Source organism: Rhipicephalus microplus, unplaced genomic scaffold (assembly GCF_043290135.1).
Source record: "Rhipicephalus microplus isolate Deutch F79 unplaced genomic scaffold, USDA_Rmic scaffold_58, whole genome shotgun sequence".
In the NCBI taxonomy this organism is placed as follows: Eukaryota; Metazoa; Arthropoda; class Arachnida; order Ixodida; family Ixodidae; genus Rhipicephalus; species Rhipicephalus microplus.
This window is the reverse complement of record NW_027464631.1, coordinates 269,551-285,982: the sequence shown is the minus strand read 5'-3', so window position 1 is coordinate 285,982 and position 16,432 is coordinate 269,551. Positions and strand designations below refer to the sequence as shown.

Below are 16,432 nucleotides of genomic sequence, written 5' to 3'. Positions count from 1 at the left end.
GTGCTTTTTTTTGGGCTGATAGCTTTGAAGATATTTGTGATGGTGGTGAGAGTGGAGCACGACTGTCTCCTTGGCACAATTGGCTAGCGCGATGGGCTGTTAACTGAAAGGTTGGAGGTTCGAGCCCTCCCAGGAGTGGTGTGTTGCTTTTTTTTCTTTGGGCTGATAGATTTGAAGATATGTTCCGATGGTGGTGAGAGTGTAGCAGGACTGTGTCCATGGCGCAATTGGCTAGCGCGATCGGCTGTTAACCGGAAGGTTGGAGGTTCGAGCCCACCCAGTGGTGGTGCGGCGCTTTTTTTTCTTTGGGCTGATAGCTCTGAAGAAATGTTCTGACGGTGGTGAGAGTGGAGCACGACTGTCTCCGTGGCGCTATTGGCTAGCGCGATTGGCTGTTAACCGAAACGTTGGAGGTTCGAGCCCACCCGATGGTGGTGCGGCGCTTTTTTTTCTTTGGGCTGATAGCTCTGAAAAAATGTTCTGACGGTGGTGAGAGTGGAGCAGGACTGTCTCCGTGGCGCAATCGGCTAGCGCGATCGGCTGTTAACCGAAAGGTTGGAGGTTCGAGCTCTCCCGGGAGTGGTGTGTTGCTTTTTTCTTTGCGCTGATAGCTTTGAATATATGTTCTGATGGTGGTGGGAGTGGTGCACGACTGTCTCCTTGGCGCAATTGGCTAGCGCGATCGGCTGTTAACCAAAAGGTTGGAGGTTCGAGCCCTCGCGGAAGTGGTGTGTTGCTTTTTTTTCTTTGGGCTTATAGCTTTGAAGATATGTTCTGATGGTGGTGAGAGTCGAGCACGACTGTCTCCGTGGCGTAATTGGCTAGCGCGATGGGGTATTAACCGAAAGGTTGGAGGTTCGAGCTCTCCCGGGAGTGGTGTGTTGCTTTTTTCTTTGCGCTGATAGCTTTGAATATATGTTTCGATGGTGGTGGGAGTGGATCACGACTGTCTCCGTGGCGCAATTGGCTAGCGCGATCGGCTGTTAACCAAAAGGTTGGAGGTTCGAGCCCTCCCGGGAGTGGTGTGTTGCTTTTTTTCTTTGTGCTTATAGCTTTGAAGATATGTTCTGATGGTGGTGAGAGTGGAGCACGACTGTCTCCGTGGCGTTATTGGCTAGCGCGATGGGGTATTAACCGAAAGGTTGGAGGTTCGAGCCCACCCGGTGGTGGTGCGGCGCTTTTTTTTCTTTGGGCTCATAGCTCTGAAGAAATGTTCTGACGGTGGTGAGAGTGGAGCACGACTGTCTCCGTGGCGCAAATGGCTAGCGCGATTGGCTGTTAACCGAAACGTTGGTGGTTCGAGCCCACCCGATGGTGGTGCGGCGCTTTTTTGTCTTTGGGCTGATAGCTCTGAAGAAATGTTCTGACGGTGGTGAGAGTGGAGCCGGACTGTCTCCGATGCAGAAGTGGCGAGCGCGATCGGCTGTTAACCGAAATGTTGGAGGTTCGAGCCCACCCGGGAGCGGTGTGTTGCTTTTTTCTTTGCGCTGATAGCTTTGAACATATGTTCTGACGGTAGTGAGAGTGGAGCAGGACTGTCTCCGTGGCGCAATTGGCTAGCGCAATGTGCTGTTAACCGAAAGGTTGGAGGTTCGAGCCCACCCGATGGTGGTGCGGCGCTTTTTTTCTTTGGGCTGATAGCTCTGGAGAAAGGTTCTGACGGTGGTAGAGTGGAGCATGACTGTCTCCTTGGCGCAATTGGCTAGCGCGATCGGCTGTTAACCGAAAGGTTGGAGGTTCGAGCCCTCCCGGGAGTGGTGTGTTGCTTTTTTCTTTGCGCTGATAGCTTTGAAGATATGTTCTGATGGTGGTGAGAGTGGAGCACGACTGTCTCCGTGGCGTGATTGGCTAGCGCGATAGGCTATTAACCGAAATGTTGGACGCTCGAGCCCACCCGGTGGTGGTGCGGTGCTTTTTTCTTTTGGGCTGATAGCTCTGAAGAAATGTTCTGACGGTGGTGAGAGTGGAGCACGACTGTCTCCATGGCGCAATTGGCTAGCGCGATCGGCTGTTAACCTGAAGGTTGGAGGTTCGAGCCCTCCCGGGAGGGGTGTGTTGCTTTTTTTTCTTTGGGCTGATAGCTTTGAAGATATGTTCTGATGGTGGTGAGAGTGGAGCAGGACTGTCTCCGTGGCGCAATTGGCTAGCGCGATCGGCTGGTAACCGAAAGGTTGGAGGTTCAAGCCCACGCGGTGGTGGTGCGGTGCTTTTTTTTCTTTGGGCTGATAGCTTTGAAGACATGTTGTGGTGGTGGTGTGATTGGAGCACGATTCTCTCCGTGGCGCAATTGGCCCGCGCGATGGGCTGTTAACTGAAAGGTTGGAGGTTCGAGCCCACCCAGTAATGGTGTGTTGCTTTTTTTTCTTTGGGCTGATAGCTTTAAAGATATGTTCTGATGGTGGTGAGAGTGCAGCAGGACTGTCTCCATGGCGCAATTGGCTAGCGCGATCGGCTGTTAACCGAAAGGTTGAAGGTTCGAGCCCACCTGGTGGTGGTGCGGCGCTTTTTTTTTCTTTGGGCTGTTAGCTCTGAAGAAATGTTCTGACGGTGGTGAGAGTGGAGCACGACTGTCTCCGTTGCACAATTGGCTAGCGCGATTGGCTGTTAACCGAAAGGTTGGAGGTTCGAGCCCACCCGATGGTGGTGCGGCGCTTTTTTTCTTTTGGCTGATAGCTCTGAAGAAATGTTCTGACGGTGGTGAGAGTGGAGCACGACTGTCTGCTTGGCGCAATCGGCTAGCACGTTCGGCAGATAACCGAAAGGTTGGAGGTTCGAGCCCACTTGGTGGTGGTGCGGCGCTTTTTTTTCTTTGGGCTGATAGCTTTGAAGATATGTTCTGATGGTGGTGAGAGTGGAGCAGGACTGTCTCCGTGGCTCAATTGGCTAGCGAGATCGGCTGTTAACCGAAAGGTTCGAGGTTCAAGCCCTCCCGGGAGTGGTGTGTTGCTTTTTTCTTTGCGCTGATAGCTCTGAAGAAATGTTCTGTTGGTGGTGAGAGTGGAGCACGACTCTCTCCGTTGCGCAATCGGCTAGCGCGATCGGGTGTTAACCAAAAGGTTGGAGGTTCGAGCCCACCCGGTGGTGGTGCGGCGCTTTTTTTCCTTTGGGCTGATAGCTCTGGAGAATTGTTCTGACGGTGGTGAGAGTGGAGCACGACTGTCTCCTTGGCGCAATTGGCTAGCGCGATCGGCTGTTAACCTAAAGGTTGGAAGTTCGAGCCCTCCCGGGAGTGGTGTGTTGCTTTTTTCTTTCGTCTGATAGCTTTGAAGATATGTTCTGATGGTGGTGAGAGTGGAGCAGGACTGTCTCCGTGGCGCAATTGGCTAGCGCGATCGGCTGTTAACAGAAAAGTTGGAGGTTCGAGCCCTCTCGGGAGTGGTATGTTGCTTTTTTCTTTGCACTGATAGCTTTGGAGATATGTTCTGTTGGTGGTGAGAAAGGAGCACGACTCTCTCCGTGGCGCAATTTGCTAGCGCGATCGGCTGTTAACCAAAGGTTGGAGGTTCGAGCCCACCCGGTGGTGGTGCGGCGCTTTTTTCCTTTGGGCTGATAGCTCTGAAGAAATGTTCTGACGGTAGTGAGAGTGGAGCAGGACTGTCTCCGTAGCGCAATTGGCTAGCGCGATGGGCTGTTAACCGAAAGGTTGGAGGTTCGAGCCCACCCGATGGTGGTGCGGCGCTTCTTTTCTTTGGGCTGATAGCTCTGGAGAAATGTTCTGACGGTGGTGAGAGTGGAGCATGACTGTCTCCGTAGCGCAATTGGCTAGCGTGATCGGCTGTTAACTGAAAGGTTGGAGGTTCGAGCCCTCCCAGGAGTGGTGTGTTGCTTTTTTTCTTTGGGCTGATAGCTTTGAAGATATGTTCTGATGGTGGTGAGAGTGGAGCAGGACTGTCTCTGTGGCGCAATCGGCTAGCGCGATCGGCTGGTAACCGAAAGGTTGAAGTTTCGAGCCCACGCGGTGGTGGTGCGGTGCTTTTTTTTCTTTGGGCTGATAGCTTTGAAGATACTTGTGATGGTGGTGAGAGTGCAGCACGACTGTCTCCGTGGCACAATTGGCTAGCGCGATGGGCTGTTAACTGTAAGGTTGGAGGTTCGAGCCCTCCCAGGAGTGGTGTGTTGCTTTTTTTTCTTTGGGCTGATAGATTTGAAGATATGTTCTGATGGTGGTGAGAGTGTAGCAGGACTGTCTCCATGACGCAATTGGCTAGCGCCATCGGCTGTTAACCGGAAGGTTGGAGGTTCGAGCCCACCCGGTGGTGGTGCGGCGCTTTTTTTTCTTTGGGCTGATAGCTCTGAATAAATGTTCTGACGGTGGTGAGGGTAGAGCACGACTGTCTCCGTGGCGCTATTGGCTAGCGCGATTGGCTGATGTGGTGGTGCGGCGCTTTTTTTTGTTTGGGCTGATAGCTCTGAAGAAATGTTCTGACGGTGGTGAGAGTGGAGCAGGACTGTCTCTGTGGCGCAATCGGCTAGCGCGATCGGCTGGTAACCGAAAGGTTGAAGTTTCGAGCCCACGCGGTGGTGGTGCGGTGCTTTTTTTTCTTTGGGCTGATAGCTTTGAAGATATTTGTGATGGTGGTGAGAGTGGAGCACGACTGTCTCCGTGGCGCGATTGGCTAGCGTGATCGGCTGTTAACCAAAAGGTTGGAGGTTCGAGCCCTCCCGGGAGTGGTGTGTTGCTTTTTTTTCTTTGCGCTTATAGCTTTGAAGATATGTTCTGATGGTGGTGAGAGTGGAGCACGACTGTCTCCGTGGCGTAATTGGCTTGCGCGATGGGGTATTAACCGAAAGGTTGGAGGTTCGAGCCCACCCGGTGGTGGTGTGGCGCTTTTTTTTCTTTGGGCTGATAGCTCAGAAGAAATGTTCTGACGGTGGTGAGAGTGGAGCACGACTGTCTCCGTGGCGTAATTGGCTAGCGCGATGGGCTATTAACTGAAAGGTTGGACGCTCGAGCCCACCCGGTGGTGGTGCGGTGCTTTTTTTCTTTGGGCTGATAGCTCTGAAGAAATGTTCTGACGGTGGTGAGAGTGGAGCACGACTGTCTCCGTGGCGCAATTGGCTAGCGCGATCGGCTGTTAACCTGAAGGTTGGAGGTTCGAGCCCTCCCGGGAGTGGTGTGTTGCTTTTTTTTCTTTGGGCTGATAGCTTTGAAGATATGTTCTGATGGTGGTGAGAGTGGAGCAGGACTGTCTCCGTGGCGCAATTGGCTAGCGCGATCGGATGGTAACCGAAAGGTTGGAGGTTCGAGCCCACGCGGTGGTGGTGCGGTGCTTTTTTTTCTTCGGGCTGATAGCTTTGAAGACATGTTGTGATGGTGGTGTGATTGGAGCACGACTCTCTCCGTGGCGCAATTGGCTAGCGCGATGGGCTGTTAACTGAAAGGTTGGAGGTTCGAGCCCACCCAGTAATGGTATGTTGCTTTTTTTCTTTGGGCTGATAGCTTTAAAGATATGTTCTGATGGTGGCGAGAGAGGAGCAGGACTGTCTCCATGGCGCAATTGGCTAGCGCGATCGGCTGTTAACCGAAAGGTTGGAGGTTCGAGCCCACCTGGTGGTGGTGCGGCGCTTTTTTTTCTTTGGGCTGTTAGCTCTGAAGAAATGTTCTGACGGTGGTGAGAGTGGAGCACGACTGTCTCCGTGGCACAATTGGCTAGCGCGATTGGCTGTTAACCGAAAGGTTGGAGGTTCGAGCCCACCCGATGGTGGTGCGGCGCTTTTTTTCTTTTGGCTCATAGCTCTGAAGAAATGTTCTGACAGTGGTGAGAGTGGAGCACGACTGTCTCCTTGGCGCAATCGGCTAGCACGTTCGGCAGATAACCGAAAGGTTGGAGGTTCGAGCCCACTCGGTGGTGGTGCGGCGCTTTTTTTTCTTTGGGCTGATAGCTTTGAAGATATGTTCTGATGGTGGTGAGAGTGGAGCACGACTGTCTCCGTGGCGTAATTGGCTAGCGCGATGGGCTATTAACCGAAAGGTTGGACGCTCGAACCCACCCGGTGGTGGTGCGGCACTTTCTTCCTTTGGGCTTATAGCTCTGAAGAAATGTTCTGACGGTGGTGAGAGTGGAGCACGACTGTCTCCGTGGCGCAATTGGCTAGCGCGATGGGCTATTAACCGAAAGGTTGGAGGTTCGAGCCCACCCGGTGGTGGTGCGGCACTTTTTTTTCTTTGCCCTGATAGCTTTGAAGATATGTTCTGTTGGTGGTGAGAAAGGAGCACGACTCTCTCCGTGGCGCAATTGGCAAGCACGATCGGCTGTTAACCAAAAGGTTGGAGGTTCGAGCCCACCCGGTGGTGGTGCGGCGCTTTTTTCCTTTGGGCTGATAGCTCTGAAGAAATGTTCTGACGGTGGTGAGAGTGGAGCAGGACGGTCTCCGTGGCGCAATTGGCTAGCGCGATCATCTGTTAACCGAAAGGTTGGAGGTTCGAGCTCTCCCGGGAGTGGTGTGTTGCTTTTTTCTTTGCGCTGATAGCTCTGAAGAAATGTTCTGACGGTGGTGAGAGTGGAGCAGGACTGTCTCCGTGGCGCAATTGGCTAGCGCGATCCGCTGTTAACCAAAAGGCTGGAGGTTCGAGCTCTCCCGGGAGTGGTGTGTTGCTTTTTTTTGCACTGATAGCTTTGAATATATGTTCTGATGGTGGTGGGAGTGGAGCACGACTGTCTCCGTGGCGCAATCGGCTAGCTCGATCGGCTGTTAACCGAAAGGTTGAAGGTTCGAGCCCACTCGGTGGTGGTGCGGCGCTTTTTTTTCTTTGGGCTGATAGCTCTGAAGAAATGTTGTGACGGGGGGGAGAGTGGAGCACGACTTTCTCCGTGGCGCAATTGGCTGGCGCGATCGGCTGTTAACCGAAAGGTTGGAGGTTCGAGCCCACTCGGTGGTGGTGCAGCGCTTTTTTTTCTTTGGGCTGATAGCTTTGAAGATATGTTGTGATGGTGGTGAGACTGGAGCAGGACTGTCTCCGTGGCGCAATTGGCTAGCGAGATCGGCTGTTAACCGACAGGTTCGAGGTTCAAGCCCTCCCGGGAGTGGTGTGTTGCTTTTTTCTTTGCGCTGATAGCTTTGAAGATATGTTCTGATGGTGGTGGGAGTGGAGCACGACTGTCTCCATGGCACAATCGGCTAGCGCGATCGGCTGTTAACCGAAAGGTTGGAGGTTCGAGCCCACTCGGTGGTGGTGCAGCGCTTTTTTTTCTTTGGGCTGATAGCTCTGAAGCAATGTTCTGACGGTGGTGAGAGTGGAGCACGACTGTCTCCGTGGCACAATTGGCTAGCGCGATTGGCTGTTAACCGAAAGGTTGGAGGTTCGAGCCCACCCGAAGGTGGTGCGGCGCTTTTTTCTTTTGGCTGATAGCTCTGAAGAAATGTTCTGACGGTGGTGAGAGTGGAGCATGACTGTCTCCTTGGCGCAATCGGCTAGCACGTTCGGCAGTTAACCGAAAGGTTGGAGGTTCGAGCTCTCCCGGGAGTGGTGTGTTGCTTTTTTTTTTGCGCTGATAGCTTTGAAGATATGTTTTGATGGTGGTGGAAGTGGAGCACGACTATCTCCGTGGCGCAATTGGCTAGCGCGATCGGCTGTTAACCGAATAGTTGGAGGTTCAAGCCCACCCGGTGGTGGTGCGGTGCTTTTTTTCCTTTGGGCTGATAGCTTTGAAGATATGTTGTGATGGTGGTGAGAGTGGAGCACGACTGTCTCCGTGGCGCAATTGGCTAGCGCTATGGGCTGTTAACTGAAAGGTTGGAGGTTCGAGCTCTCCCGGGAGTGGTGTGTTGCTTTTTTTTTGCGCTGATAGCTTTGAAGATATGTTCTGATGGTGGTGAGAGTGGAGCACGACTCTCTCCGTTGCGCAATTGGCTAGCGCGATGGGCTGTTAACTGAAAGGTTGGAGGTTCGAGCCCACCCAGTAATGGTATGTTGCTTTTTTTTTCTTTGGGCTGATAGCTTTAAAGATATGTTCTGATGGTAGTGAGAGTGGAGCAGGACTGTCTCCATGGCGCAATTGGCTAGCGCGATCGGCTGTTAACCGAAAGTTTGGAGGTTCGAGCCCACCTGGTGGTGGTGCGACGCTTTTTTTTCTTTGGGCTGTTAGCTCTGAAGAAATGTTCTGACGGTGGTGAGAGTGGAGCACGACTGTCTCCGTGGCACAATTGGCTAGCGCGATTGGCTGTTAACCGAAAGGTTGGAGGTTCGAGCCCACCCGATGGTGGTGCGGCGCTTTTTTTCTTTTGGCTCATAGCTCTGAAGAAATGTTCTGACGGTGGTGAGAGTGGAGCACGACTGTCTCCTTGGCGCAATTGGCTAGCACGTTCGGCAGACAACCGAAAGGTTGGAGGTTCGAGCCCACTCGGTGGTGGTGCGGCGCTTTTTTTTCTTTGGGCTGATACCTTTGAAGATATGTTCTGATGGTGGTGAGAGTGGAGCAGGACTGTCTCCGTGGCGCAAATGGCTAGCGAGATCGGCTGTTAACCGAAAGGTTCGAGGTTCAAGCCCTCCCGGGAGTGGTGTGTTGCTTTTTTTTCTTTGGGCTGATAGCTCTGAAGAAATGTTCTGACGGTGGTGAGAGTGGAGCACGACTGTCTCCGTGGCACAATTGGCTAGCGCGATTGGCTGTTAACCGAAAGGTTGGAGGTTCGAGCCCACCCGAAGGTGGTGCGGCGCTTCTTTTTCTCTGGGCTGATAGCTCTGAAGAAATGTTCTGACGGTGGTTAGAGTGGAGCAGGACTGTCTCCGTGGCGCAATTGGCTAGCGCGATCCGCTGTTAACCAAAAGGCTGGAGGTTCGAGCTCTCCCGGGAGTGGTGTGTTGCTTTTTTTGCGCTGATAGCTTTGAATATATGTTCTGATGGTGGTGGGAGTGGAGCACGACTGTCTCCGTGGCGCAATCGGCTAGCTCGATCGGCTGTTAACCGAAAGGTTGAAGGTTCGAGCCCACTCGGTGGTGGTGCGGCTCTTTTTTTTCTTTGGGCTGATAGCTCTGAAGAAATGTTGTGACGGGGGGGAGAGTGGAGCACGACTGTCTCCGTGGCGCAATTGGCTGGCGCGATCGGCTGTTAACCGAAAGGTTGGAGGTTCGAGCCCACTCGGTGGTGGTGCGGCGCTTTTTTTTCTTTGGGCTGATAGCTTTGAAGATATGTTGTGATGGTGGTGAGAGTGGAGCAGGACTGTCTCCGTGGCGCAATTGGCTAGCGAGATCGGCATTTAACCGAAAGGTTGGAGGTTCGAGCTCTCCCGGGAGTGGTGTGTTGCTTTTTTTTGCGCTGATAGCTTTGAAGATATGTTCTGATGGTGGTGGAAGTTGAGCACGACTATCTCCGTGGCGCAATTGGCTAGCGCGATCGGCTGTTAACCGAATAGTTGGAGGTTCAAGCCCACCCGGTGGTGGTGCGGTGCTTTTTTTCCTTTGGGCTGATAGCTTTGAAGATATGTTGTGATGGTGGTGAGAGTGGAGCACGACTGTCTCCGTGGGACAATTGGCTAGCGCTATGGGCTGTTAACTGAAAGGTTGGAGGTTCGAGCTCTTCCGGGAGTGGTGTGTTGCTTTTTTCTTTGCGCTGATAGCTTTGAAGATATGTTCTGATGGTGGTGGGAGTGGAGCACGACTGTCTGCGTGGCGCAATTGGCTAGCGCGTTCGGCTGTTAACCGAAAGGTTGGAGGTTCGAGCCCTCCCGGGAGTGGTGTGTTGCTTTTTTTCTTTGCCCTTATAGCTTTGAAGATATGTTCTGATGGTGGTGAGAGTGGAGCACGACTGTCTCCGTGGCGCAATTGGCTGGCGCGATCGGCTGTTAACCGAAAGGTTGGAGGTTCGAGCCCACTCGGTGGTGGTGCGGCGCTTTTTTTTTCTTTGGGCTGATAGCCTTTAAGATATGTTCTGATGTTGGTGAGAGTGGAGCAGGACTGTCTCCGTGGCGGAATTGGCTAGCGAGATCGGCTGTTAACCGAAAGGTTCGAGGTTCAAGCCCTCCCGGGAGTGGTGTGTTGCTTTTTTCTTTGCGCTGATAGCTTTGAAGATATGTTCTGTTGGTGGTGAGAGTGGAGCACGACTCTCTCCGTTGCACAATTGGCTAGCGCGATCGGGTGTTAACCAAATGGTTGGAGGTTTGAGCCCACCCGGTGGTGGTGCGGCGCTTTTTTTTCTTTGGGCTGATAGCTCTGAAGAATTGTTTTGACGGTGGTGAGAGTGGAGCATGACTGTCTCCTTGGCGCAGTTGGCTAGCGCGATCGGCTGTTAACCGAAAGGTTGGAGGTTCGAGCCCTACCGGGAACGGTGCGTTGCTTTTTTCTTTGCGCTGATAGCTTTGAAGATATGTTCTGATGGTGGTGAGAGTGGAGCACGACTCTCTCCGTGGCGCAATTGGCTAGCGCGATGGGCTGTTAACTGAAAGGTTGGAGGTTCGAGCCCACCCAGTAATGGTATGTTGCTTTTTTTTCTTTGGGCTGATAGCTTTAAAGATATGTTCTGATGGTGGTGAGAGTGGAGCAGGACTGTCTCCATGGCGCAATTGGCTAGCGCGATCGGCTGTTAACCGAAAGTTTGGAGGTTCGAGCCCACCTGGTGGTGGTGCGGCGCTTTTTTTTCTTTGGGCTGTTAGCTCTGAAGAAATGTTCTGACGGTGGTGAGAGTGGAGCACGACTGTCTCCGTGGCACAATTGGCTAGCGCGATTGGCTGTTAACCAAAAGGTTGGAGGTTCGAGCCCACCCGATGGTGGTGCGGCGCTTTTTTTCTTTTGGCTCATAGCTCTGAAGAAATGTTCTGACGGTGGTGAGAGTGGAGCACGACTGTCTCCTTGGCGCAATTGGCTAGCACGTTCGGCAGATAACCGAAAGGTTGGAGGTTCGAGCCCACTCGGTGGTGGTGCGTTGCTTTTTTCTTTGCGCTGATAGCTTTGAAGATATGTTCTGATGGTGGTGAGAGTGGAGCACGACTCTCTCCGTGGCGCAATTGGCTAGCGCGATGGGCTGTTAACTGAAAGGTTGGAGGTTCGAGCCCACCCAGTAATGGTATGTTGCTTTTTTTTTCTTTGGGCTGATAGCTTTAAAGATATGTTCTGATGGTAGTGAGAGTGGAGCAGGACTGTCTCCATGGCGCAATTGGCTAGCGCGATCGGCTGTTAACCGAAAGTTTGGAGGTTCGAGCCCACCTGGTGGTGGTGCGACGCTTTTTTTTCTTTGGGCTGTTAGCTCTGAAGAAATGTTCTGACGGTGGTGAGAGTGGAGCACGACTGTCTCCGTGGCACAATTGGCTAGCGCGATTGGCTGTTAACCGAAAGGTTGGAGGTTCGAGCCCACCCGATGGTGGTGCGGCGCTTTTTTTCTTTTGGCTCATAGCTCTGAAGAAATGTTCTGACGGTGGTGAGAGTGGAGCACGACTGTCTCCTTGGCGCAATTGGCTAGCACGTTCGGCAGACAACCGAAAGGTTGGAGGTTCGAGCCCACTCGGTGGTGGTGCGGCGCTTTTTTTTCTTTGGGCTGATACCTTTGAAGATATGTTCTGATGGTGGTGAGAGTGGAGCAGGACTGTCTCCGTGGCGCAAATGGCTAGCGAGATCGGCTGTTAACCGAAAGGTTCGAGGTTCAAGCCCTCCCGGGAGTGGTGTGTTGCTTTTTTTTCTTTGGGCTGATAGCTCTGAAGAAATGTTCTGACGGTGGTGAGAGTGGAGCACGACTGTCTCCGTGGCACAATTGGCTAGCGCGATTGGCTGTTAACCGAAAGGTTGGAGGTTCGAGCCCACCCGAAGGTGGTGCGGCGCTTCTTTTTCTCTGGGCTGATAGCTCTGAAGAAATGTTCTGACGGTGGTTAGAGTGGAGCAGGACTGTCTCCGTGGCGCAATTGGCTAGCGCGATCCGCTGTTAACCAAAAGGCTGGAGGTTCGAGCTCTCCCGGGAGTGGTGTGTTGCTTTTTTTTGCGCTGATAGCTTTGAATATATGTTCTGATGGTGGTGGGAGTGGAGCACGACTGTCTCCGTGGCGCAATCGGCTAGCTCGATCGGCTGTTAATCGAAAGGTTGAAGGTTCGAGCCCACTCGGTGGTGGTGCGGCTCTTTTTTTTTCTTTGGGCTGATAGCTCTGAAGAAATGTTGTGACGGGGGGGAGAGTGGAGCACGACTGTCTCCGTGGCGCAATTGGCTGGCGCGATCGGCTGTTAACCGAAAGGTTGGAGGTTCGAGCCCACTCGGTGGTGGTGCGGCGCTTTTTTTTCTTTGGGCTGATAGCTTTGAAGATATGTTGTGATGGTGGTGAGAGTGGAGCAGGACTGTCTCCGTGGCGCAATTGGCTAGCGAGATCGGCTGTTAACCGACAGGTTCGAGGTTCAAGCCCTCCCGGGAGTGGTGTGTTGCTTTTTTCTTTGCGCTGATAGCTTTGAAGATATGTTCTGATGGTGGTGGGAGTGGAGCACGACTGTCTCCATGGCACAATCGGCTAGCGCGATCAGCTGTTAACCGAAAGGTTGGAGGTTCGAGCCCACTCGGTGGTGGGGCAGCGCTTTTTTTTCTTTGGGCTGATAGCTCTGAAGAAATGTTCTGACGGTGGTGAGAGTGGTGCACGACTGTCTCCGTGGCACAATTGGCTAGCGCGATTGGCTGTTAACCGAAAGGTTGGAGGTTCGAGCCCACCCGAAGGTGGTGCGGCGCTTTTTTCTTTTGGCTGATAGCTCTGAAGAAATGTTCTGACGGTGGTGAGAGTGGAGCATGCATGTCTCCTTGGCGCAATCGGCTAGCACGTTCGGCAGTTAACCGAAAGGTTGGAGGTTCGAGCTCTCCCGGGAGTGGTGTGTTGCTTTTTTTGCGCTGATAGCTTTGAAGATATGTTCTGATGGTGGTGGGAGTGGAGCACGACTGTCTGCGTGGCGCAATTGGCTAGCGCGTTCGGCTGTTAACCGAAAGGTTGGAGGTTCGAGCCCTCCCTGGAGTGGTGTGTTGCTTTTTTTCTTTGCCCTTATAGCTTTGAAGATATGTTCTGATGGTGGTGAGAGTGGAGCACGACTGTCTCCATGGCGCAATTGGCTGGCGCGATCGGCTGTTAACCGAAAGGTTGGAGGTTCGAGCCCACTCGGTGGTGGTGCGGCGCTTTTTTTTTCTTTGGGCTGATAGCCTTTAAGATATGTTCTGATGTTGGTGAGAGTGGAGCAGGACTGTCTCCGTGGCGGAATTGGCTAGCGAGATCGGCTGTTAACCGAAAGGTTCGAGTTTCAAGCCCTCCCGGGAGTGGTGTGTTGCTTTTTTCTTTGCGCTGATAGCTTTGAAGATATGTTCTGTTGGTGGTGAGAGTGGAGCACGACTCTCTCCGTTGCACAATTGGCTAGCGCGATCGGGTGTTAACCGAAAGGTTGGAGGTTCGAGCCCTCCCTGGAGTGGTGTGTTGCTTTTTTTCTTTGCCCTTATAGCTTTGAAGATATGTTCTGATGGTGGTGAGAGTGGAGCACGACTGTCTCCGTGGCGCAATTGGCTGGCGCGATCGGCTGTTAACCGAAAGGTTGGAGGTTCGAGCCCACTCGGTGGTGGTGCGGCGCTTTTTTTTTCTTTGGGCTGATAGCCTTTAAGATATGTTCTGATGTTGGTGAGAGTGGAGCAGGACTGTCTCCGTGGCGGAATTGGCTAGCGAGATCGGCTGTTAACCGAAAGGTTCGAGGTTCAAGCCCTCCCGGGAGTGGTGTGTTGCTTTTTTCTTTGCGCTGATAGCTTTGAAGATATGTTCTGTTGGTGGTGAGAGTGGAGCACGACTCTCTCCGTTGCACAATTGGCTAGCGCGATCGGGTGTTAACCAAATGGTTGGAGGTTTGAGCCCACCCGGTGGTGGTGCGGCGCTTTTTTTTCTTTGGGCTGATAGCTCTGAAGAATTGTTTTGACGCTGGTGAGAGTGGAGCATGACTGTCTCCTTGGCGCAATTGGCTAGCGCGATCGGCTGTTAACTGAAAGGTTGGAGGTTCGAGCCCACCCAGTAATGGTATGTTGCTTTTTTTTCTTTGGGCTGATAGCTTTAAAGATATGTTCTGATGGTGGTGAGAGTGGAGCAGGACTGTCTCCATGGCGCAATTGGCTAGCGCGATCGGCTGTTAACCGAAAGTTTGGAGGTTCGAGCCCACCTGGTGGTGGTGCGGCGCTTTTTTTTCTTTGGGCTGTTAGCTCTGAAGAAATGTTCTGACGGTGGTGAGAGTGGAGCACGACTGTCTCCGTGGCACAATTGGCTAGCGCGATTGGCTGTTAACCAAAAGGTTGGAGGTTCGAGCCCACCCGATGGTGGTGCGGCGCTTTTTTTCTTTTGGCTCATAGCTCTGAAGAAATGTTCTGACGGTGGTGAGAGTGGAGCACGACTGTCTCCTTGGCGCAATTGGCTAGCACGTTCGGCAGATATCCGAAAGGTTGGAGGTTCGAGCCCACTCGGTGGTGGTGCGGCGCTTTTTTTTCTTTGGGCTGATACCTTTGAAGATATGTTCTGATGGTGGTGAGAGTGGAGCAGGACTGTCTCCGTGGCGCAATTGGCTAGCGAGATCGGCTGTTAACCGAAAGGTTCGAGGTTCAAGCCCTCCCGGGAGTGGTGTGTTGCTTTTTTCTTTGCGCTGATAGCTCTGAAGAAATGTTCTGTTGGTGGTGAGAGTGGAGCACGACTTTCTCCGTTGCGCAATCGGCTAGCGCGATCGGGTGTTAACCAAAAGGTTGGAGGTTCGAGCCCACCCGGTGGTGGTGCGGCGCTTTTTTTTCTTTGGGCTGATAGCTCTGGAGAATTGTTCTGACGGTGGTGAGAGTGGAGCACGACTGTCTCCTTGGCGCAATTGGCTAGCGCGATCGGCTGTTAACCTAAAGGTTGGAGGTTCGAGCCCTCCCGGGAGTGGTGTGTTGCTTTTTTCTTTGCGCTGATAGCTTTGAAGATATGTTCTGTTGGTGGTGAGAGTGGAGCACGACTGTCTCCGTGGCGTAATTGGCTAGCGCAATGGGCTATTAACCGAAAGGTTGGACGCTCGAACCCACCCGGTGGTGGTGCGGCACTTTTTTTCCTTTGGGCTTATAGCTCTGAAGAAATGTTCTGACGGTGGTGAGAGTGGAGCACGACTGTGTCCGTGGCGCAATTGGCTACCGCGATGGGCTGTTAACTGAAAGGTTGGAGGTTCGAGCCTACCCGATGGTGGTGCGGCTCTTTTTTTTCTTTGGGCTGATAGCTCTGAAGAAATGTTCTGACGATGGTGAGAGTGGAGCAGGACTGTCTCCGTGGCACAATTGGCTAGCGCGATCGGCTGTTAACCGAAAGGCTGGAGGTTCGAGCTCTCCCGGGAGTGGTGTGTTGCTTTTTTTGCGCTGATAGCTTTGAAGATATGTTCTGATGGTGGTGGAAGTGGAGCACGACTATCTCCGTGGCGCAATTGGCTAGCGCGATCGGCTGTTAACCGAATAGTTGGAGGTTCAAGCCCACCCGGTGGTTGTGCGGCGCTTCTTTTTTTTTGGGCTGATAGCTCTGAAGAAATGTTCTGACGGGGAGGAGGGTGGACCACGACTGTCTCCGTGGCGCAATTGGCTGGCGCGATCGGCTGTTAACCGAAAGGTTGGAGGTTCGAGCCCACTCGGTGGTGGTGCGGCGCTTTTTTTTTCTTTGGGCTGATAGCCTTTAAGATATGTTCTGATGTTGGTGAGAGTGGAGCAGGACTATCTCCGTGGCGGAATTGGCTAGCGAGATCGGCTGTTAACGGAAAGGTTCGAGGTTCAAGCCCTCCCGGGAGTGGTGTGTTGCTTTTTTCTTTGCGCTGATAGCTTTGAAGATATGTTCTGTTGGTGGTGAGAGTGGAGCACGACTCTCTCCGTTGCACAATTGGCTAGCGTGATCGGGTGTTAACCAAAAGGTGGGAGGTTTGAGCCCACCCGGTGGTGGTGCGGCGCTTTTTTTCCTTTGGGCTGATAGCTCTGAAGAATTGTTCTGACGGTGGTGAGAGTGGAGCATGACTGTCTCCTTGGCGCAATTGGCTAGCGCGATCGGCTGTTAACCGAAAGGTTGGAGGTTCGAGCCCTACCGGGAGTGGTGCGTTGCTTTTTTCTTTGCGCTGATAGCTTTGAAGATACGTTCTGATGGTGGTGAGAGTGGAGCACGACTCTCTCCGTGGCGCAATTGGCTAGCGCGATGGGCTGTTAACTGAAAGGTTGGAGGGTCGAGCCCACCCAGTAATGGTATGTTGCTTTTTTTTTCTTTGGGCTGATAGCTTTAAAGATATGTTCTGATGGTGGTGAGAGTGGAGCAGGACTGTCTCCCTGGCGCAATTGGCTAGCGCGATCGGCTGTTAACCGAAAGTTTGGAGGTTCGAGCCCACCTGGTGGTGGTGCGGCGCTTTTTTTTCTTTGGGCTGTTAGCTCTGAAGAAATGTTGTGACGGTGGTGAGAGTGGAGCACGACTGTCTCTGTGGCACAATTGGCTAGCGCGATTGGCTGTTAACCGAAAGGTTGGAGGTTCGAGC

The 16,432-nt window shown here is 52.9% G+C and overlaps 2 non-coding genes across 2 annotated transcripts; both read left to right on the top strand.

Moving 5' to 3' along the window:
- Positions 1 to 9,602: 9,602 nt before the first annotated feature.
- On the top strand, positions 9,603 to 9,672 carry TRNAN-GUU (transfer RNA asparagine (anticodon GUU)). Its single transcript has one exon. It is a non-coding gene; the product is annotated as a tRNA-Asn (tRNA).
- A 3,167-nt stretch (positions 9,673 to 12,839) lies between these two features.
- TRNAN-GUU (transfer RNA asparagine (anticodon GUU)) lies at positions 12,840 to 12,909 on the top strand. Its single transcript has one exon. It is a non-coding gene; the product is annotated as a tRNA-Asn (tRNA).
- Positions 12,910 to 16,432: the final 3,523 nt, after the last annotated feature.